This window comes from Podarcis gaigeae (assembly GCF_964106915.1).
Source record: "Podarcis gaigeae genome assembly, chromosome: 9".
Lineage (NCBI taxonomy): Eukaryota > Metazoa > Chordata > Lepidosauria > Squamata > Lacertidae > Podarcis > Podarcis gaigeae.
The window spans coordinates 48,960,913-48,986,010 of record NC_139685.1 but is presented as its reverse complement, the minus strand read 5'-3'; the positions used below and the strand labels follow the sequence as shown (position 1 = coordinate 48,986,010).

At 40.4% G+C, this 25,098-nt stretch overlaps 1 protein-coding gene across 11 annotated transcripts in view; it reads left to right on the top strand.

Annotated features, from left to right (window-relative positions):
• Positions 1–25,098, top strand: part of JADE1 (jade family PHD finger 1) — a 155,190-nt gene that overhangs the window by 58,860 nt on the left and 71,232 nt on the right. The gene's annotated exons all lie outside the window — the stretch shown is intronic.

Below are 25,098 nucleotides of genomic sequence, written 5' to 3'. Positions count from 1 at the left end.
CTTCATGTAAAAAGGCTTTGCTGCACAGAGCCTGTGTGAAATCAGGCCATGTTCTTACCAGTAAACTTCAATAGGCTTTTTACACATTACAGTCTCAGTAGGATCACAGCTTTCAGGTTAATAAAATAGGCAAAAGGTTACTATATTTAGACCCCGATCATAAAAAGCTGAAATATGTAAGGGTGGTGGTACCAAGAGTGCTTGTGCTGTGGTTGTTACAGTGCCCTCCTGAGCATGGTAAAAGTGATTAGAGCTACAGAAACATCTGGGTGTTGAACTATTACTTTGATCAGCTCCCTGCAAATTCCCATCGGAGCCATTCATTGTGTCCAGTGATCAGGGATGATGGCGCTGCAAGTCCAACATATGGAGGGCCACAGGTTAGCTATTCATGAACTACGCTCATTGCCTCCAGACATTTTGGATCACATCTCTCATCATCTCTGACCATTGGTCAAGCTGTCTCAAACTGATGGGCATCATAGTCTGAAACATCTGGAGGGAAGACTGGTTTAATGTGTAGCTTGCAACCATAACTCTCGTTTCTCTTAAATTAATTGCAGTCATCGGGATCTGTGTGTGATTGTTATCAGAACTGCAGTGCAATGAGAGGGTTTATCTCTCCTTTCCTGCCACAACTCCCTCAAATCACACACACACACACACACACACACACACGGACACAGCTATGAGGTGTGTGGGGGGGGGAGAGTTGAAAACAGTTATTTTCCCACCGTTTGGTTACTGAGAGTGACTTTGATTAATTGTTGTCTGTTTTTAACTTTTTATGGTTTCTACTGACTCAGGGCCTTCACAGCCATCACCGCCCCAAGCCCAGTTCCTTGAAGCATTCAAGGATCTCCTGCTCCATATCTGCCCAAAGCTGAGCAGGAAGCCATGAGAGGCACAAACTGTTTGCCTCCAGGCCAGTCCCTTTAAGAAGCCACAGGGGTAGTTTGGACTAAAGAGTTATATAAACTCACAGACAGCCTCTAGCTTTTGTTGGAGTAAGCTGCCAGCTTGGAACTCTCTAATGTGCTGCAACCCTGGACTGCCTTGCTGAGCCACATGCTTCTGTTTGAGGTCATGACATGACACTTCACCTCTTGTTTGACCCTCAATATGGCATCGTTATTTATCGCTTCCACTCACAGTTCTGTGTGGTTAGGTCGCTGATATTGATATTGTGCCCATTGGGAGCGGAAACTGTGAGATAATGAACACACAAAGCTATCCAGTGAATACATGGAAGAGCTGAGATTAAATCCAGGTCCAGCTCTGTATCTATTGGGTCACCCTGGCTCTCTTCTAATTATCTCCTAATTACATTGCTAATTTGCTTCCTTATCTTTACACCACATTCTTCTTATTAGCTATCTATTCTTTATGACCACAAATGATTCATATCCACAGCTAAATTCCTTCTCAGTTGTCCTAAGGAACATAAATAATCTACTGCTACACCTCTCCTTAGAAAATGGGTTAGAATGAACTTGGACTAATGGATAAAATCATGTCTCTCGTGAAGCCATAACAAAGTTCTAATTTACTTCAACGGGGTCAGCATGTTATTGGCTATATTCCGCAGAGAATACACTCAGTTTGTTACTGAGAGAACACAATAAAAGTATTTTGAATAAGACAGCCCAGTACTTTTGCTCTGGAATGTTTCAACTCATAAAAGGCCTGATTTCAAGATAATAAATATCTAGTCAGTACCTAGAAGAGGCAAGCCTTGCTCACAGGTTGAACTATGGACTGGTTCATACATTACTTTAATAGCAAGGAGTAAGTATCAACAGCTGTTAGTGATGAGAGCTAAAAAGAACCTTAGTGTTATGAGGTGCAATGGATGCAGAACTGGTGGTGGCCCTCACTGCCCTGTCCTGCTAGGGAACTTTTATTCAGAGCTATCTGCCTGGCCATTTTGGTAGAAACTTTGCTGGCATGGCTAGACCATCATGTGTTCTAGAAAGGCAATTCATAGAGCCAAAACTCTGAAGGTGGACAAAAATAAGGCTCTTTCCTGCATAAGAGTCTGATGTCTGCTCCATCTCATATAAAATGCACAGCTGGTTTGTGTGTGGTTGCTTGCTTGCTTGCTTACTTACTTACTTACTTACTTACTTAATAAACTGATAGGTGCACCCTTTGTCAAAATGATTCCTGGACAGGTTACACATAAAAATATATGAATCATCTTTAGTAAGGCCCTTCCTTTAAGTAAAACTCTGGAACCAGCAAGTTGGTTAAACAGGCTATAGAGATGGAAAAGCTATCAACTGCATCTGAAGATCGTATAGCTTATAATAAATCTATTGCCCTATTTTTGTGAGGGAATATTTACAAACATTTTGTATGATAATATGTTCTATATGTACTTATTCTGATACTTAACTTGGCTTTGTGGTGTATGTGTTAGTATGAGTGTATGTATGCATAAGGCTTGGTTGGTTAAAGAACAGAAAACCATACATTCATAAACAATAACATCAATAAATGCATAGTATAAAACATCCGCTAAGGTTACCAAAAATCTAGATATGTGGCAGGTGATAAATAACAGCTGCCACAGTGTCTCAGCCTCCGCTAAAAGCCTGGATGAAGAGTTGCTGCCCAGTTAGCAAGCTGATGATTTAGTATCCAAGGAAAGTGGCCTGCTTCCCTGCGAACTCCTACATATGAATGGGCTGACTTTCGTTGTACATGTGTTTTATATGGTATAGCACACATGTGGCATTTATATGTGCAAATGCTTTATCTGCCATGTCTATTTTGGCTTGTTTATTCTTAATCATTACAGTGGTACCTTGGGTTAAGAACTTAATTCGTTCTGGAGGTCAGTTCTTAACCTGAAACTGTTCTTAACCTGGGGTACCACTTTAGCTAATGGGGCCTCCCACTGCCGCTGCACTGCTGCCGCTAGATTTCTGTTCTCATCCTGAAGTAAAGTTCTTAACCCAAGGTACTATTTCTGGGTTAGCAGAGTCTGTAACCTGAAGCTTCTGTAACCCAAGGTACTACTGTATATTGCGTGTGCTCAAATCTCCCTTGTTCCTGGTTTCTTGCAATTACAGTAACATCTGAACAAAGTAGTAGTACAATTTAAGGGCCTAGTAGGAATTCGTGGATCTTACCATACAATTAAAAAGTGAACTTGCTCTAAGAAAATTAACAAGAGAGCATTGGGTTCTACACATCCCTACATTAAAAATGGTATTTATTAATGAGTGAGATATATTATTTTAGAAATGTTCTGTTTACACCATTGATTATCCTGGGAATCAACATATTGACTAATTTCAGCCTCTGATTTCTTTACATTTTCATAGCGTGAATCAGAAGGTGAAGACAGTCAATCGTCCATGGCAAGATCACATCTATGTCATCTGGAAATAACAAATCTTGTAAACCATAGGGGGTTTTTAGTTTTGCTATGCAGGAGTGAGTAAAGTGCAAGAGTTATATGCAAACACAAGTGACCTGTGAGTGACCCAGAATATTGACCCTGCAACAACTTGAAATCACTTGTCTGTGTAGGTAGAAGTTGTTGTCCCACCACAACACAAACCTTTGCAGCCTCTGTTGCAGGTTCAACAGATTTTATTTAAGATAGTGGAGGGAAATAGCCTTAAAGAAAGAAGTCACAGCAGATGTATAGAGACTGGGGGTTTTGTGACTTTATTTTATTTTTCAAGCTTGTCAAAAGTGGCCCTCCTCTAGTGTGTAAATAAGCCTTTAGGTCAAATACAAACTCTACAACAAGTACTATTTGCCATACACCAATGATAAGATCAGAAGGGACGCGGGTGGCGCTGTGGGTAAAACCTCAGTGCCTAGGACTTGCCGGTTGTCAGGCCGGTGGTTCGAATCCCCGCGGTGGGGTGCGCTCCCGTTGCTCGGTCCCAGCGCCTGCCACCCTAGCAGTTCGAAAGCACCCCGGGTGCAAGTAGATAAATAGGGACTGCTTACTAGCAGGAAGGTAAATGCCGTTTCCGTGTGCTGCGCTGGCTCACCAGATGCAGCTTGTCACGCTGGCCACGTGACCCAGAAGTGTCTTCGGACAGCGCTGGCCCCCGGCCTCTTAAGCGAGATGGGCGTGCAACCCTAGAGTCGGACACGACTGGCCAGTACGGGCAGGGGTACCTTTACCTTTACCTTTAATGATAGGATCACAGGACTGCCTCCATAGGTATATGGCTGCTGTTGAAAAATGCCATGTACCTGGTTTTGGACTCTGATGACCTGGATAATGGGGAAGACTAGGGTAGGAACCATGTCTGCAGAAAGCCTTTCCAGAGGCTCTCATGGGAGAGTTGCCCCAGGAACCACCTGATGTAGCCTTTCCCTGCATCTGATTCCAAGGATGACTGCTGCTTAAAATTCTGCATAATGTAAAAGGGCACCGGCTTTTACGAACTGACAGCTGGAGCAACAGGCCATCTCCTCAGCCCTGCTTGGGCTAAAATAGGGCACGTGCAAAAGATTCTCTTATAGAGTTGGAGACAGTCCCTTGGTTGCTGGTCTGTTAAAAACCCCAGTTGGCTGCAATATCCTATAGTCTATTTTGGTGTGTGTAAGGGTGTGTACAGATGTACATATGGACTTTGTGTTTTTACTACTGACATTTTGAGGTTGTCTTCTCAGATGATGTGGGCAGTCGCTTTGGACAGAGAGGCTTGGGAGCACTAGTGTGTGTGCAGATGTGAGGATTAGGTTTCAGTTCTTTTAGCATTGCAAATCTGGTATACAACCTTCCTAAATCCTATTGAAGCCGATGGCATTTAAGCAGCCTTGAGGTGTGCCTGATTGCAGCCTAAACGTTTCAAAAAGAAACTGCAGAAGCCAAGTAGGGTTGATGAGAAAATGGGATTGCTATAGATGTCACTCAGCATTCCAATGAAGAAAACAACATTTTCTGTAGAATAAACGCATTAAGAGGCTTATGTTTTGTTTGCAGAAGTTCACTTTGGATGCTTTCAAAATCTCTGCTTCATGGGGACATAGTAATATGAATCATTTGGCTTGCTTTTCTGTTTCTTAAGACATTATATTTATAAATTATTTCATCTAGAGTTGTCATTTATCCTGTTTCCTGTCAGATAAACAATCATTTATTTTTCAGATTTCAGTTATAATATTACATATGTACACTTACATAGTTTTTTTGTTCCAGTGAGAATTTTCATGGGGAAACAGGTAAATAATGTGATATGGGACACATCCTACTGTCACGGAGAAACAATGACTGATAAAAAAGAAAACTCAGTGCAAGGTGTGTGAGAGACCTCACAGTGGATCATTTTTATCCTTTCTAGCTATCAAAAAAGTGTCAAAACTGAAAATGTTTTTGCAGTGGAGAATAAAAAAGCACTTGGTGATGCTGAACCGTCAAGTTCTGCTTGTTTTGCACTAATATTGACACAAAAGATGATATAGTAAGAAGGAAGGACTTCATTATATTCAAAAATGTTCATCATAATCCACAGGAGGCTGGGGTGTAGGTTGTCCCCAGTTTGAATGCTAGGTTGTGTACAAAGCATGTCTAAAAATAATCTATTTCCCAGTGTTGGAATAGGGTAAGTGAAGTTAGTGGCAATTGCTCTATCGTACATGACAGATTACAAGCAAGTTATCCCACACTGCTTTGTATGCAGGGCTTTTCACGTAGGCTTCGTTTGGGCTGGCTACAAAAAGAAAATAGAAATGCAGCCCATTTAGCAAAGTGTACATGACTGTTTTGTTTATGTGTGCTCTGGAGAGCTTGTATGTATTAATGACAGACAAATGTACATGGTCCCTTTGCTGGCAGTCAAAGAAAACTCTCCCCAATGAAGCAAGCAGCTGAAGTAAAGGGCTGTAGCTGACACCCACTTGAGAGTTACTGATGTGACAGTTCCGTGGCTGCTAATGACAGGATTACTGTGGCTGTGTTGTTATCCAGAAGGGTTCCCCCCCCCCCCAGACAGAATGTACGAAAAACAGGGCGAAGCAGAAAGCTTCTGGTTCAGACTGTTGGCTTTCCTTCTGAAATTGCTTGGCGTTGCTTGCAAAGGAGCCCTTTTGTGTACTCTGAAGTTTGTCAATGTCACTCTGGTTGCAGGCGGCTCCTTCTTCCCTGGATAAAGAACAGTGCTTGGTGTGAAAACTTTAGACTTGCATCACCTGGAGTGTTTTGTTTGGACAGATCTTCACACTGCCGGCAGCTGGGAATTAGCATTTTAACCATCTAAACAGAGAGCACAAATACTCAGGCTGGAATATTCTTTGGATACAAAAAAGGAGAGGCTCCCCTAAACTTTCTCATGCCCCTCGAAGGCAAGATAAATTTGATTCCAGATTCCGATGGCTTTTGTAGTGTCCTTGTTTTCTAGCAGGTTTCCTATTCCTTTAATGGCAGCTTGAGAAAATCAAACTTCCATCAGGTGAAGTTTGTCCCAGTGTACTGATATAGTGATAAGATTTATTTTTTTTTTATCTGATGAATTAGTCTTAGAATGAACAGAAAATAAGAAGAGCCCAGATGGGTCAAGCTAGCATTTAGTTTAGCATCCTGTTGCAGTGGCTAATAAGATGCCTATAGAAATCCTGTAAGCAGGACTTGAGTGCAACAGCACTCAAGGTGTGTGGAGGGGGGTATTTTGTTTGTTTGTTACTATCTTATTATTATTTTTTATATTGTAAACTGCCATGTGATCTTTGGGTGGATGGAAGTATACAAATTTAATAAATAAAAATAATACCCACTTGTGATTTCCAACAGCTGATATGCATAGGCATAGTGAGGTATAACAGAACATCATAGCTAGTAGCCTCTGATAGCCTTATCCCCATAAATCTGTCTAACCCTTAAAAAATACATCCAGGTTGGTTGTCATCTTCTTGGAGCAAATTCCCTAATTTAGCTATGCTCTGTGTAGAGAAGTAATTCCCTTTATCCTGAATCTTCAAACTTTCTGTTTCATGAGATGAGTTTTAGAATTATGAGAATGGGATAAATAATGAAGAAGAAGAAGGGTAGTAACTATTGGTGGGTTTTCTCCCTCTCCAAAATCTGAAATCTTCCTTGTGAGAGCAATAGCTAGTACAAACATTTTCCTTCTCTTGAAACAGAATTGTTTACATAATACTGTGATATTACTTCTTCAACTCTATATCCAAAGAATTACCCACAATATCCTATAAGTTTTGTACAGTTATAAGGAGATGTTAACAAATATCCCTGTGAAAGTACAGAAAAATGAATATTACGGTATACCCAAGGTCTCAGAGGCTTCTGTTTTAACCCCTCAGATGTTCCTCTCTGAATTGTTCATTGGTGGTGGTGTCACATAAAAGCCCCATGTGGATTTACCGCCGACCATAAGATGCACCTAGTTTTTAGAGGAGGAAAACAAGAAAAAAAAATTCTGAATCAAATGTTGTACCAAACTATTTAATAAACAACCGGTATATCAGAATCATATTTCAACCATGTAAAGTGAACAGTCATCATTCATACACTGCCAAATTAATGATGTCCTCTGAATGGGAACAATATATGGCAGGGAGGCAAGTGTGAGTGTTAATGTAATTCAGCAATGTTGGTTTTCGTCCAAAATAACACAGACAATCATCCACCATATTCACAGCAAAGCCGTTTCTACTCCTGTTTCTGTGGAGACCTGTTTATGCCTATAGGCAGATCATAGAATCATAGAACTGTAGAGTTGGAAGGGACTCTGGAAGGGTGGGCTTGAACCACCAGCCTTCTGATTAACAACAAGACACACTAATCCACTGCACCACCTAAGGACTAATGAAAGCAAGGAGGAGCAAAGGCCATGCTAGGGTATGGCACATAGCAGTTGAGACAATTTATTGAGTCCACATAAACACCATACTTAACTGAAGAGGCATGGTGATATCATTATGGCCAGAACTAGTAGGCTCCATTTCTCCTCTGTTGTTACTACAGTATTGCCTTTCAGATTCAGAATGACTTCTGATGCAGGCTTTTCAACATGCAGGCTTTTCAACATGTGAAATGTTGCAACAGCAATCATTGCAGATTCCAAAGTGAGAGCTGTGCAGAGCATGTAAGTGGCTCTGCTTGCTTTACAAAAAAATTTCCAAGCTGGCAAGGACAATTAGAGGTCCCGTCCCCCTCAATACAAACAAAACAAAACAAAACAACTTGGCTGGGACACAGGTTAGCTATTGCAGTGTATCCTTTCTGTGAGTAAGGTCCATTGGACTTGGTGAAACTGATTTTTGAGAAGGCACATGTTGATGGCTCTGTAATTCAGACTGCAATCTCCATATTTGGGCTTAATGCAGCCATCAAAGCTACAAGAACAAGAGTATTTTATTTTTTAAAAACACTTTATTTATTTTCCCTCCTTCTTCCCCCCTATTTACATACCGTTTCATTCAGAGAGTTCTGAAAAACTCAAAAGTGTGCACATGACTTTGAAACATTTAGGCTGGTCCTAATAAAGATGATCCCCAACTGTGGATTATGAAAATCTCAGTTTCTCTTAACTGTAACATTATGTAAGCCAATTTTCTTCAAAAAGTGTCTCAGGCAATATTTGAAGGGGGTAAACTGATTTCTTCTTAAAAAACAAAACAAAACTATTTTGCAAGTGTCTCATAAAGATGCAACAGCCATTATCATGTTATACAGCTATCTTCAATGTTGAGTGTCTGGTTTTGACATTGCTTATATTTAATCACTTCCATAAAGGGATACTAGGACATAGGTATAGGTAAAGGGACCCCTGACCATTAGGTCCAGTCGTGGCTGACTCTGGGGTTGCGGCGCTCATCTCGCTTTATTGGCCGAGGGAGCCGGTGTACAGCTTCCGGGTCATGCGGCCAGCATGACTAAGCTGCTTCTGGTGAACCAGGGCAGCACACAGAAACGCAGTTTACCTTCCCGCCAGAGCGGTACCTATTTACCTACTTGCACTTTTTGGGGTACTTTCGAACTGCTAGGTGGGCAGGAGCTGGGACCGAACGCCGGGAGCTCACCCCGTTGCAGGGATTCGAACCACCAACCTTCTGATCAGCAAGTCCTAGGCTCTGTGGTTTAACCCACAGCGCCACCCACGTCCCTTATTAGGACATAAAAAGGTACCCCTGCCTGTCAGGGCCAGTCGTGACCTACTCTAGGGTTGCGCGCTCATCTCGCTCAAGAGGCCGGGAGCCGGCGCTGTCCGAAGACACTTCTGGGTCATGTGGCCAGCGTGACGAAGCTGCATCTGGCAAGCCAGCACCAGCGCCACACACGGAAACGCTGTTTACCTTCCCGCTAGAAAGCGGCCCCTATTTATCTACTTGCACTTAAGGGTACTTTCAAACTGCTAGGTGGGCAGGAGCTGGGACTGAACGACGGTAGCTCGCCCTGCCATGGGGATTCGAACCGCCGACCTTTCGATCAGCAAGTCCTAGGCTCTGTGGTTTAACCACAGCGCCACCCGCGTCCCTTATTAGGACATAGACCTTGACTAAATAACTGTAAGGATACATTTCATATAATAAAGTAATTGCTGAAGATCCAGTAATGATAAAATAGCATTGGAAAAACATGAAAAATCGCACTATAAATCACTGTTCATCTGAATTGCCCCACAGACCTGGAATGCAAATAAAATGCACTACTGTATTATACAATTACTGGATGATAGCTGGTTTTCTGTTGTTGACAACACACAATTCTGAGTGATTCCTTTAGTTCTTGGGTTCTTTGGGTCAGTAAGCAAATGTTGACTGTATATTTAGCAATTGGGTAGAGCACATGCTTATTGGGAAGCAAGTCCTATTGTGTTCAATGTGTGCTCCTCCATAGGTGTATATAGGATGGTAGCCACTGCCATTTTAACAGGCTTCCTCAAGCTTGGAAATGATGTATAGCTAGTTTATTGTAGCAAATGCACATATTTTCATGGAAATACCAAAAACCTAAGTAATTTCGTTGTCCCCGAGAGGGGGCAATGACAATAAAGATATTATTATTATTATTATTATTATTATTATTATTATTATTATTATTATTATTAACCTCAGTCACATTTGCAATGGTATGCAACGACAATACAAGCGACACTTTCCCATGCTTGAGGAGATAGATGTGAAATGGCCCTAAGGCATGAGTTTCCCCAGTAGGTCTGGTTTTGAAATTATTCCTGGATAGATATATGAACCCACCCACCCCACCATTTGATCTCATATCAATGATTTTTCAAGAGGACTTCTGTGAGCTGCACAGGGCCAGATCTCTGGTGTCACAAAAAGGCTTCAAAAGATTAGCTATCTAATTTGTTATTATTGTTACTGTATTTGACAGTCATGGATAGGAAAGAGGTGCTTGTGGGACTCTTTAGTTACTATGCAATTTGACTGATGGAGAGAGGGAACCACTTTCAGCTTTGCAAAATGTCTTGGGTAAGCCCTGGAGAAGAATGTGATGCTCCTATTCAGAGAATTACCATTTTGTAGCTTTATTCTTTTTCATGTACACACCTTAATGGAAATTGCCCAAAATTTTCATAGATGCAAATGCTGTGGGGGAAATCAAACAGTGTCTTGTCTGCCAGACTGGATGCCATGGATAGAATGGATTTTCCGCTCCCCTGCAGGATGCCTATGCCACCAAAATCTTCTCTCTCCAGAGCAGATTTGGGGGAGGGGTGCAGGAGGGGAGGAAGGGGTAGTACTGTCACACTAATTTCTATATTGGTAGAAGCCCAGCTAGAGATGTTTCTCTTCCCCAAACACCATTTTCTTTTGTGGCATGTATCTGGGTTTCAGTCAGAGTAAACCCACTGAAGTTAATTGACATGACTAACTTAGGTTCTTTAATTTAAATGGGTCTACTCTGAAAATGACTTAGTCGAACACAACCCCACGTGATTTTATATATTTTTCCAGTTTAGGTTATGTAAACCACTCACACTTTTTAAAAAAATCATACAGTAATCAAATCAACCAGCAATCGTAGCCACTGCATTCTTTGGGTGAATTCCCCCATCAGAAATATAATTACATGGAAATCCTACTGAGACTTTAATGGGACATGTATATGCATAAATTTAGAACTGGGTTCGGAGCTGCAGTCATATACCCAGGGCCAGCCCAAGGCTTTTTGCTGCCCAAGGCAAAGGACAAGATGGCTCCTTGCCCATTCCATATAAAAAAGTTGATTACCGTATTTTTCTGTGTATAAGAAGATATTGTTTCCTTAAAAATAATATTCAAAAATAGCGGGTCTTCTTATACATGGATAGCGGTGCGGGGGGATTGGTGGCAGCAGCCAGCAGGAGATTGACAGTGGCGATAGGGCGTGTGATTGGTTGCTGCGGAAATGCCTGCTGACGATTGGCTGCGGCAATTGGGCGGGCTATTTATGGCCGTGGTGAGGCGTGCGTGCAATCGTCTGTGATTGCGATGAGTGTGCTTTTGGAGGTGAGAATGCAGACAATTGGTGGCTGTGGCGATGCGTGCGATTTGCATTGTTGGGCAGGCTGTAGACTGATTGGCGGTGCCCCCCCAAAAAGCTCAACAACTCTGCAATCTTCCCCCAAAAGAAGCTCAACAACTCTGGGCAACCCCCCCCCTTTGTTGTGGTCCAAAAAAAAATACATGGGGGCGTGTTATACTTGGAAAAATACAGTATATTGGCAGGTGCATCTTACTTCATCACTTGCAATGGGACAGTGTCCTCTGCTGCACCTGAAGGCCAGGTTTGTTTTGGAAGGGAAAAGGGAGAGCATGGCACACATATATCGTAGTTCTGTCATTTGCTGCTCTCTGCCTGCCCGCACCTGCCGCCTTAAGTGGTTGTATCACTCAGCCTAATGGTAGGTTTGTGCTCAGTATTGCTTATCTTTGAGGGGACATGGTTAGGATTGCACTGCTAGCCTCTCCTATTGATTGCTCATTAGGAATCTGTCCTTAAGCATCCATTTTAGATATTTTTTATTCATGATGGAAAGAAGTGACATATTGAAAATAAGTATTCTTTATTCAGTGTTTGTTCTGTAAATGTAACTGCTTTGTTGATAATGATAGAGACATATGCTGGCTGCTAATGTTATACCATATGCGGGGAAACAAAATGCCTTTTATGCAAATGGACGTTTCATTTTCATTATGAGCTAAATGTTACATAGGATTATGATGCGCTGAGAAGTGTAAAAATCTGTGTCTATTTAGATTTACCTAAATATGAGTGAAATGAATGGGGCGGGGAATTAAATTTCCAACAATGTTTCTAACAAAGAGCAAGCCCCATTTCTTGAGCAAGTCCCATTTCTCCTTAACCGAGGCTGCTGGAGTGAGTTAAAAACCACTTGAAGTGAATATGCGGCCAGCATCTTTGGTGCTAAAATAAGCAGGTGCTAAGAGGAAATGGCTCTGCAATAATCACCATATCGAAAGCAAGCGTATTTACACTTAACAGTAGAGAGAGGCTGAAAAAGAGCGAGTAGTGCCTTTTTTAAAAAACCCTGCTTTTCATGCAAGCATTGATAGGAAAGTACATCTGCTTAAAATCTTTTCTAGTGCTGCCCAGACGGATTTGCTCTCTGCCCAATCAGTTTATCAGATTTTGGCTCTGCTACTGGGGAGAGCTGCAGTTTATATTCTGATTATGCAGGGGCAGAACAGACATGTCTCCAATGGGTATCACCTCACTCTATAAAAACAAGCTCACTCCATGTTACGGATTGATTGCAAGGAGAACTTTGTTTCTTGACACTTCCTACTCTGGTTAATGAATGATGAAAAGTCTTTCACTTTTATTTTGTTTTTGTTTTGTTTTAACTTTTTTTTTCAAAGGCAGAGAGAATTGGTGGTGAAAAGCTATATACATTTGAGGCTTAGCATTAGAAGGAAATCACAGAGAGACAAGTAATGAAAAAGACAGCGTAAAGTTCCTAATATAACCTTTGTGCCTTATATTAAAGAAGAACGGCATTGAACTGGGAGGAAAGAGACTCAGTGCCTAGACTTGCCACATAACAGAGTCTTACCAGAAGGTTCTGATTGTCTTGGGCCCCCTTGGGATGTCCTTTTTATTGAACATTCATGATGATTTGTGCTCATGATTCTATCAGACTTGTCATGCTTTCAATACACATTCAAAAGGTTTGGGGCTCTGCTTCATTTCCAATGAGTGCATATCCCATAATAGTAGTTCATATGTTGGTGACTTTGGGACTGGATTACTGCTCTATATGGGACTTCCCTTAAACTTGATCCAGAAGCTACAGTTAGTGCAGAATGCTGCAGCATGATTTTTGACAGGAGTATGGCCTTGTCAGCATATAACACCTGTGCTCAGAGATCAGCACTGGTTGCCAATTTGCTACAGGGCCAGGTTAGAGGCATTACTATTAGAATTGTTACTAGCCACTGCAGCCTAGTGGTGCACACGATTCCAGGGGTCTTGGCACTTAATCATAGTTTGTGTTTCCTTTGGGAACAAGGCACAATGGAGGCTGTAGTGTCAATATGAAATATGGTTTATTTGCACATATTTGCACCTGAGTCCATGCTTGAGGGAGTTCCCAGCATTCATAACTCAAGAGGGCCTTGCTTTTTACGGGAATGCAGCATTGCGTTCTAAGGCATCCCAAGTATCATCCCTATACCTCTCTTTCAAATTGTCTCTGAAAGCCTGCCAAAAGTTCTCTGCCTGCCCCCTTTCCATAACCTCATTTTTGAAACACCACAATTTTTCCTTCACCCTACATCAACCTTGAAATCCCATAGCTTCTTATACAACAAATGTTTTGGTTTATTTTTGTAACATTTTTACTGCACTGCAGCTCCTCCAGACAGCAGCCATGTAATTGCATTGGGGAAGCATCACAGAACAAACCAAAGCAGAATAAATCCTCCACCAATGCACTGTTATTGTGTTAAAACCATCTATTGGAATTATACCATCAGTCCTGGAAGTGTTCCAAGCTAAACCCCTAGCACAGTTATTATATGGGGCTCAGATTTGGACAGGCACTCACCTTGGATCTACGGAAGCTGTGCAATCAAAGTTCTTAAGGCAAATTTTCTCTGTACCACCCTGTGTCCCAAACACATCATTGTGCCTAGAGAATTTCAGATCTGGCGTCGGACACTTAACTATTGGCTTCGCCTAAACTCAAATCCCCCTGATCTAATATCCCTAGTGCTGCAAGTTCCTGGAGTAAAATTGTCTATCAAAGACTTCACTCTTGTGGTTTATCACCACAACAGCTACTCACTTTGGGTTTTAGTAAAGCAAACAGTCTAATTTTTCAGCGCCTAAATGATATCGAGCGTCAGAACAACTTGGCCACAATAAGGAAATTTTGCCAATGGTACTATTTTCCAACTTCCTATTTCAGCTCTCTGACACCCTATCTGCATAACCTAGAAATTCTAAAATATAGACGCACTTTTACTCTTGCAAGATTGAATGTATTTTCCCTCGGCTGTACAGGAGAGACAATTCCAACAGATTTCACACAAAAAACACTTATGTCCCTGTGGAGATGGCAGTATCGAATTGGTGGCCCATGCCCTTCTGGCTTGCACTCTTTATAAAGACTTAAGGAATGAGGTTATCACCTCTCTTTTATTGTCCATTCCGGGTCGCCCAACCACTGCCACAGTGTCTTTCCTCTTGGCAGATCAAGATGAGCAGGGGCCATCAAAAGGTTGCAAGATTTTTAGCTGGGGCAATTAGAATAAGATCCACTATTTGACTATTGATTCGAAACCCTAAAATGTATTTTATATAATTGACTTTTTATTTCTATTCTTTGTATATCGTATTGTTGTTTTATTGCTATGGCTGATGCAAATAAAGAGTCATTCATTCATTCATTCATGAATTGGAATATACATGCCATAAAACACCAGTCTGGAAGGACACTTTGTATTCCTGTCGCAAATCTTTATTGGCTACGTGGTCTAGCAATACTTGACTTTGGGTACTTCCAGGTGGGTGTTTATTGCGGGACTAGTATTTTTCATTCATTTTTTTAAAAGCATCCAGACTACATCATTGGCATCAAAATTCTAGTCCATAGCCCCCTGATCTTTAATCTGGATTTACTACTTTAGGGAGAAATATGATAATTTTTTAAAAAAATGTGTGTTGCCAGTGACCTGTTTACATTATTAAGTCCCTGTGTGGATGCCCCCTATTCATCAATGGTGAAGGTTTTTCTGTGCATACATGATTTTAATGATTTCTGTATGGTTATGGACATCCTTTGTTTCTGGTGCTGGGAGTGTGTGTGTGCGTGTGCACCTTGCTGGACCCTTGTCATTAACATGTTGCTTCAGATATCTTAGCATGTGGGATGCAACTCACCCACCTAGAAATATATTTTGCCCATTTTGGGCCCCCCTTTTTTCTGATGCCACCACTGACAATAAAGGGACCTTGTTAGACTTCTGCCTGAAAACCAAGTGAAATACGAAACAGAAAAAAATATGTAACAAGACTTAACAATGCAATCCTTTGCATGCCTACTCAGAAGTGCCATCAAGTTCAGTGAGATTTAATCCTAGACATAGGTCTTGGGGAATAAGCGCTACTCAACACAGAGGGACTTACTTCCAAGTAAACATGCATAGGATTAAACTAATATTGTGATGGTGTGCTGCCTCTAGCCTAACAAATGGTTCCATACCTCAGCTCTCCTCCAGAACAACTAACCTGCATTCAAAAAATGCCACAAGCTATTTCTAAATCAATGTGGTATCCAGATATTCCAGATATTGTGGGACTATGTCACTATCCTACTGCCTGCTGGGGATGATGAAAGTTGTAGTCCAACATCATTTTGGAGGGCTTCCCTTGATCTACACTGACTTGCAGCTCTCTAGTCTTTCCTAGCACTGTTTGGGGATACCAGAGATTGAACCTGGATTTTTTTTACAAAGCATATGCTTGGCCATTCCATGGGTCACCTAAGCTTGTTGAATAATGTGCAGTTTGAAGCTCACTCGAAATATTTTATAACTCGCTTACTATCTTTCAGCACTCTTGTAAGTATTGGCATTTACTTCAGGCAGGTAGAAACATATACGGTAGGTCAGGAATGGGATCTATGAAATCAGCCCATTTTCATCCTGGAAATCTTCTTTGCAAAGCTCATCTCCAGAGAATATCCAGAGAAAGGAATTATTATAAACACTTTGCCATTCATTGGAGGAATGTTAAAACTGTCCTTTGTGATTGTGCTTATAATGAAGCAAATGCACAGTGGCAGTTTATCAGTTATTCATTAAGAAAGTGTACTGGTGAAGGAGAATAAGGAACTTTCATGTGTGCATGATGTTTAGCAGTGGCAAGTACCACCATAGCATGCAGTTAAGCTAAAATTATTTTGGCAACAGAGCAAAATATCAGTCCAAGCAGTGATTGTTTAGCGGATAGAATATTTATATCCGAGCAGTACAGTTATCCAGGATCCTTTGGCTGGCATTGTGCAGATTGCCATTTTGTTCAACTACTTAAGAAGATAAAAAGAGCCCTGCTTGATCAAATCAAAGGTTTATCCAGTCTCTCATTTTGTTGTCACAGTGACCAATCAGATGCTTGGGAAGCCCACTATTGAAGGAAATAGCACTCTCCTGATCTTCAGCAATATCAAGAGGCATATTCCTTCTGATATTTGAGGTAGCTTGTAGCCATAGTTACTAGTAGCCACTGATTAATTTTATAGGTAAAGTATCTATTTTCCTCAAATGATATGTGGTGTATAGGTTACGTACATACCATACATTTAAAACACATTTAAAGTGCATGACTTCCCCCAAGAATCTTGGAACTGCCGTTTCTTAAAGGCTCTGGGAATTGTAGCTCTTTGACGGGTAAACTATGTGTCCCAAGATACTTTTGGGGAAGCCATTTGTTTTAAATGTATTTGAAATGTGCTTTAAATATATTGTGGGTATACAGCCATGTCACTCTAATCTTGGTGGTCTTTGAACACTTTTCAAACCAAATTTCCGTGTTTGTTTGTTTTTAAATCAATGCATACTGCTCAACCAATAGCATTTAGTTTTTTAAAAAAGTTGCCATATGTATGTTTTTCATACCTCTTTAATTTTCCAACCTCATTTCCATCCCTTCAGCAGTTAAATCAAAACTTCTTCCTCCCAATATATAAGTACATTTATTTAAAAGAACTCTTTAACACATTCAGCTAACATTCACCAAGCAAAAATGTAAGAACATAAAAAGAGCCTGCTGGATCAAGCCAATGGCCCATCTAGTCCAGCATCCTATTGTCACAGTGGCCATCCAGATGCCTGTGGGAGTGGGTAAGCAGGACCTGAGTGCAACCATGTTTTCCCTTCCTGTACTAAATCAATGAACCACAAAAGCCCAGATGGGGAAAAGGGAAAGTTGGAGAAGGACAAGGAAAATTGTTATTTAAAAAAACCTTTAGAGGTTGAGTGTGTGGGGACATGGTTGTTGTGACTGTGGTGACATCTTCGCAGATGAAGGGGTGAAGATTTTTTAAAAGAGAGTACTAATCTTAAAAAAGAGGGGGTGCTAAAGTAACAACCAACTAAAAATAGGAAGAAACGAGTAAATGAGTAATAGTCATCTCCAGTGTGGCAAGAGCATGCCCTTTTTTAGACATGTGCCTTGCATTCATTCAGCCTTGGACAACACCTTGAGAATTTGAGAGAAAGTGTTTATTAGCCTTGGAGAAAATGGTGATAAAGGTAGCTCTGACAGTATTAGAAAACAAAAATGTGTTGTGTATGTACAAGCTAATGCCAGTGTGGAAAAATTATGTATTAAAAAATGCTGGAATAGAATATTAAGCCAAGATGCTTGAAACTCATATGTGGGCCTAAAAGATGTAAAATCCAAATTATTTAGATCCAGTGATGCTAAGCGCTGAAGTCGATGTTACAGTCTGGATGGGTAGCAGCTGCTAACCTTTTTTTCACATCTGCCTCCTTAAGAAATGTATGATGTGATATCATTGTATTCAGCTTTCCTCCATCCTGCTCCAGTTTATTGGCTGCTGTGTGCAATCTAAAGCCAAAATTGTGTAAAGTCAGAGCACATTGGGTTCAATGGCAGGTGTGATTTCTGAAGCCTTTTCCCCCAGATGCCCACCCAATTTCTGCTCCCATTTTATTTTATTTTATTTTGCAAAGCATGTAAAGTTGAATGTGCACAAGTTAAATGTGTGTAAGTTGTGAGTTACTTGTATTTGCATAAGCGGTGCAATATCTTTCCACCTACAATGCTGGGAACAACCCTATATCAATATTTATAAATATTTATCAGATAAAATAGCTTTCTTTTCAGGATATTTTAACATTCAACACTAGCAACAAGAAGAGCTGGTTTTAAAATGTTTTCCTAAGTCTAGTTCTTGCAGTTTCGAACCACAGTTCCTGAATTGCATGGAAATAAGTGTGAATTCAGTATTTCAAGATTTTCATGCCACAATTCACATTTTGAAATATACTGTCAGTATAACCAGACACATACAGCTGGAATGCACATACATTTTGTATTCAAAATGTGGTATACAAAATGGTATACCACATTTAGAATACCCAAAATGTTTTGTGTATTCCAGCTGACTGTATACATTATAACAATATTTGGGTAAGAACTGAGCTGTTTGAGAGGAAAGAGTAAAAGGACCACCAGAGGGCAGTACATATGAACTCCTGCTCCTTGACCACTGGAAGCCCAGTGAGGCCTGTTTGCCCTACGCAGTGAATGTACTGAAAGTGTATTGTACACTGGGTTTGTTTTAAATTGCCACAAGACATAATTTTCAAAGAGGGACAGTTTGCTGTCACTCTTTCTGCTTCAAAGGAAGGAAATACAACAGCATGAAAGTGCAGGACAATGCAAAGCAAAAGGCTTTTGGCTACTGTTAAACACTCACAGTGGTTTCCATAAGAATTTGACTTCTGAAAGGAAGCAGATCACAGGTCTTTTCTCTGAAAAAAACACCCCATTAGTTACATTGATATCTCAAGAAGCTTGAGGTGATGTATGTGGTTCTCCCGCTGCCCATTTTATTATCTACACAACAACCCTAGAAGGTAGACGAAGGTGGATAATAGTGATTGGCTCAAGGCCCCCCACTGAGATGATTAGGGATTTGAAACTGGGTCTCCCCATACCTAGTCCATATATTACATTGCCTTGCAGGAGCTAATATTTATTCTGATTATGAAACTTACAAGGCAACTGACAGGCTGCAATCTGATGCTCACCTGCCTATGAGTGAGGCCCCTTGGACTCAGTGGAGCTTATTTCTGAGCTGTCATGTATCAGATTCTAGTGTCAGTTTTTCTTTCTGAACAGTCTGCTGCATTTAGTAGCCTTCAGAAGCTGTAACATACTGAATATCGTGTGCAACTTGGTTCTGTGCCTGCCTAAGTCCTGCAATATTGGGCATCTGTGCTGCATACGTAAACTTGGACATAAACCCCAATGAACTCAATGGGACTGACTTTTGAGTAGACAGACAGAATTGCGATGCTTGAATAAGATCCCCTGTTGACAATAGCATTGTGTGAAGATTCCATCGATTTCCCTGAATAAGATGGGCGAGGTTCTTTTTTCTTTAAAAAAAGATCCTTTGCTTGTCAGCACATTCCCCACACTCCCTGCTTCCTGTCCCCGAAGTAAATAAATGAGAAGAGACTTGAGGAAAGGGCCAGCTCCAAACGCAGCTTGGCACATTAATTCATTGCATAAGCACTATTTTCTATGTCACTTTTTATTGTGTGTAATTAATTCAACAAGAATCTTATTAGAAACAATGAAAGCGTCCATGGGCCAAATAACGGCGCTGGATCACTTCCTCGCCATTGTATGAGTTAGTTGCGAAGTTTGGTGAGAGGATTAATGCCTCCTGTAATTCAGGGGGTTGCCCTTTGATTTTAATGGCCTTTTATATACGATTTGGCTTGGCACCTTATTCTTTTGGGAACCTTGAAACAGTTTTGGTTGCTACATGGCTTTATTGGTTTTATATTCCTAGCACTCAGTTCCCTAACAGTCAGCAAGTCTCATTGTCTAGCTCTAATCTAGAGCTTGTGCTACAGTGACCTTTTGTAAATTTGTTTTTCCATTTGATTTTATATTGAGATGAGCAGTTTGGCATGTGTAGCGCCTTTAATAGTAGATAGCTGTTCTTATTGTCCTTTCTCAGTATCTTTTATCCACCAGGTGAAGTCTGTCATGTTCAGCTGTACTTTTAACACGGTGTGATTCTTACCACTGTTGCAGTTTTATTCTGATTTTAGATGGCTGTTTTTTAATATTATATTAGATGGCTTATTTATTGCATTATGATTGATTTTTTTAATTTCTGTAAGCTGCCTTGAGTACCTATTTGTTTATCTAGCTGAGTAAAAAGATTTATATACCACCCTTCAGTTCAGAAATTTCCAGGTTGGTTTTCCATAACCTATCAAACGGTAAAAGAGCATAAAAGAAAAATCACAGCAAAAATAACTAATATGCCAGATGTTTAAAAAAGTCTAGGCAATGAAAAACAATGGGCTACAATCCTATGCACAATGACTTGGGAGAAAGTCTCATTGAATTCAATGAGCCCTACTTCTGAAAGGATTGCGCTGCTGAATACATGAATGCAAATGCTAGGTGAGCATTCCTGGGGAGAGCTTTTCCTAAAAGTGGCATCACAACTGACAAGACCCTCTCCTCCCATTGCTATGCAGCACACTTCAGAAGAAGAAAATCCCTTGGATCCACAGGGCTTTCATGAGCTTATATAGTTTCTGGATCCTGGCCTGAATGAATGAATGAATGAATGAATATGTGGTGGTATATCCCTCAATCTTATTTATCTTGCTTTCAGAACTAAAGTAAGTAATATTAACTATAAGGGATAGTTTTGGTGTGCTACATTCCAGGCTTTTCAAGTGAAAAGAGCAACAGCAGCAGTGAAAGAAACATGTCTTTATCCTGTCTGAAAGGTCAGACACAATTCTTTTAAAATTTATTTTATTTTTATTAAATTTTATCCCATCCTTCCTTCCAAAGGAACCCAGGGTGGCATGTATGATCTAGTTGAGATTCCTGCATTGCAGGGGGGTTGGCCTAAATGACCCTTGAGGTCCTTTCCAAGTTTACAGATCTGTGATTCTATGATTTCTCACTAGTCTGGCATGTGCCATGTCATGTAAAAAGCAGATGCAAGATCTTTCTTATATGAAGACCTATGTCATTAGCTGTTTGGACCCAGCACCTTATTTGGAAGGCATGAGTACAGTAATGTAGTGTTGTAACCACTTTTTCTCACTATACCTTATAGTAGGTAACCCAATACTTTAACTTAGACAAGTTTAGGGGGGAAAATCAGACTGTGCTCCAGTCCCCAAAACACACTGCAAATATTGTATGTGTCTGTAGGAAGAATTTTGCTACACATAAGAATGTAGTAAGAGCCTGCTGGATCAAGCCACTGGCCCATCTAATCCAGCATCCTGTTCTTACAGTGTCTAACCAGCTACCGTGGTAAATTGTAGATCATGCATTGGCAGTCTTTGGGTATGTGGACTCATCTGGAATATTGAAAGAGTGCTGTAGGCACCAGTCACAAAATGGTTGCTGTGGGCGTGTGGCATAACCCAAAATAGCTGTCACAGGGGATGGAGCATAATACAAAATGGCTGCCCCATAAGGCTTAGGGAGGAAGGGCAGGATATAAGCTTAGTAATAAAATGAATGAATGAATGAATGAATGAATGAACGAATGAATGAATACAAGAGCAGAAAGAGGTAGGACAATAAAATGGGTGACATGCTGCCCCATCACTGGAGGAAAAAAGTACCTACATCAACCATCACCGTGCTTGCTCACAGAGAGAAGCTACTTACTTGTTTCCTATGTTCAGAATGGGAGGGAGGTTGTTAAGTCCTGCCATCCAATCAAATGTGGATATGTTTAAGGAGGCATGTTCAATGTAGGAGAGGCTGAGCCTTTGCAAACAGGAATTGAACAGGAAGAGCAAACAGGGGCTTATGCAGTGTGCATTTTTGAAAGAATAATTATTAAGTCCTTTTGCAGGTGCCATAGGAAATATTGGTGGGTGCATTCACTATAGTGGTGATTACCCTGTTGCAGATAGCCATTTTGGTTCATTGCAGGGAGGGGGTGGCATTTAAACGTTACAGGATGGCAATACCTTGATTAGTACCTATTACAATTTTGTGACTTTGGGTTCTTCTCTTTTCTTAGTGAATTCCAAAGTGGTCTACAGACCATTCATGGTGAACGTTAGTTGCTTCTGCCCATAACTAAGCATATTTCGGAGACTATCACCATTTGATTACCTATGGAGGTATTGGGAGGCGTGCATGGTGCTTTGACTTGTGACCCTGAACCTGCTCTGTGAGGTTGAGAAAGCTACTGCTGATGCTGTTAGCTGATTATACAGTCTGTTTTCTTTATTCATGAAAACACGCATCCATATACACTGTTTCCCCCTTCTAGATGCCAAATCAGTGACAGCATCAAACGCACAGTCACAATACATTTAAAACAAACAAATGAAATATTACTTCCTTCCTGTTTAATAAAATTATGTTTTATTGCCATTGGAGTAGAATAAATGGTGAAGTCAAGTATCAATAATATACATCAATAGTTTGAGCAAGTTTAATTCCAGTTGACAACTGGCATCTGCAGTGCTCTTTAAATGTAGCAAGCTCCCTAGTAAATGTAACTAATGCAGGTAATAAATGCACAAGTGTTAGTCACACACTGTAGGAAAGCAAGCAAGATGCTTTTGTAAGTGGTGTGGCTTTAGGCTCTGCATCTGAAGGAACAGATGTTGATCCATTACCACAAATCTGCCAGTGCAAACAGATCGTGCATTTTCTTTAAAAACAAGAATACATGTAAGGTCAAAGGCAAAGAATATGTTTATACAAAGCTCAGTTTACTTGAATCAGTATTTAATATATATTTCTACTGTAAATGGTTCTGGCCAGTTACACTAGTGAGTGATGCCGTGTGGGCTTACAGCTGTGTTCATTACAGAATCTTTATGTAGAGCTGAAATTGCTTTGCTTTACTGTTTAACTATTGGACTTCCAAAATAGATGTTATGAGAGAGGTCCATGATTGGATCTTCTGACTTTAAAAATGAAATAAAGCACTGGATTGGAGGACCAGCTGCAGCAGCACTGTGGGAAAGGGTTAATCCTTCCTTAAGCACCATTCCTGAAAATGGTATGAAGAGAAAGGATTAAATAGATATTTAATCTATTTTCTGGCACTTTTACCCTGATTTAATCCTGTACTGCTTTTAAATTGTTGCTGTTGTTTTTAAAAAATGGAAGACTTGATTGTAAACCTGATCTCCCAATTTATTAAAACAACAACAACAATAACTTAGAATCATAGAATCTTAGAGTTGGAAGGGACCCAAGGGTTATCTGTTTAGTCCCTAAGCAGGTATGTAATTATTTATTTTCACAGGCTTCATCTCCTTTTTCTTTGAGGCTTTCTTTTTTTGGGTGTGCGCATGTGTTCTTATATGCACAATTTTACTTCTGTTAATTATGTATTATTTTTATTTAAAAATAAAGAAGAGAGAAGGAAGGATCAGCACCTCAGCTTCCTGTAAATTCTCGACCACCATAAGATTGGCAGACACGTTTTTTAAAGCATGTGTGCTTACCCCTTTGCAACACTTGGACACATGTGGATGTCCCTGGCAAAGGAACTAAGAGATCTCCCTGTTGCCATTTACTTTGTAAGTAACCTTGTCATTTAAATTGCAAGATTACTCAGGAAAGGTGACTGCATCATAGCATAGATTATTTTGTTTTGGAAAAAGTTATTTCTCTTGAATCTGAGTGACACATGGATGAATCACCCACACTATGAATTGCGTCAAGATTACATGTTATGATCATCAGTATATTAGCATGTGTGTGCGTTTTATATGGGCTTGTATTTTTTAAAAAAGATACAGCTTTGTGAGAATAGAGTGTAGTCTTCTCTAGCAATTAAGTACTGAATTTCTGAGCCAGGGTTAACAAGCTTTGCTTCTTATATACAGTTCCGTTCTCATGTTGATGTCAGTTTGCTTTTGTGTCAGTACATCAGCATGTTGATTTGTCATTTGCTAGATGTGTGGTGTGACCTTGTACTTGGAACAATTGAGTCCCTCCTCTTAATCTCATGTACGTCATTCTGCACTGGTGATACATTGACTGTGGTGCCTCCCAACTCTGGAAGTATACTTCTGGCAGTGTTTTGTTTTCTCTTTGTAAGTAGTTCTGGTGTGACAGGTCCAAACTGCACAAATTTCGAACTTGGCACAAGGGTTCCCAAAGTGGAGGCAGTGTTTTACATCTACATTGGGCCACTGGTGGACCAAACTGTGACTTTGGCAGGACTTTACCTGATTTTTCGTGTGACATGACCAAATTGCACTGATCAAGATGTTTCAGATTACATCGTTTCTCATTTTGGCGTGATGGTTCCAACCTGCCCTAATTTGTATGGCTCTGAAAATATTGTCACCCAATTTGGCACAAGAGTTCCCAAGGTGGAAAATACTGTCTTCGTCTATGTTTGGACGTCAGAGGCCATGTTGAATCAATTTGGCGGACCAAATAAATCATAATTAAGCATTACTCCCACCACACACTAATTGCTTTTGGGGGATGGGTGAGGTGTTCCCCAGATCAGGTTGGAGCCCTGAGTTGGTGTGCATGTGTTTACAGCACTAAAAATCACAAATTATCAGTTTAAAAAAATCACAATATTTGTTGGTTTCTTTTAATTCATGGGCAGCTTGAGGCACTTCTCAGTCAAGAATACAATTACACTCACAATAATATTACAACATATGACAGTTGTTGGAAGCTAACCTTTCCCTTACTGTGGCTAGATGGTGTTTCTTTTAAAAAACAAAAACAAAAAAACAAACCCAGAATTTAACTCTTATTAGTGTAAAGAAAAGAAATGAAATAATTATCATTAAACTTCATAACACAGTGTGTGCTGTGCTTTGTTTATTCCCTAAGATGAGTAGGTCTTCGTTAACTTCTTTATGTGAGAAAACCAATTAAAATGT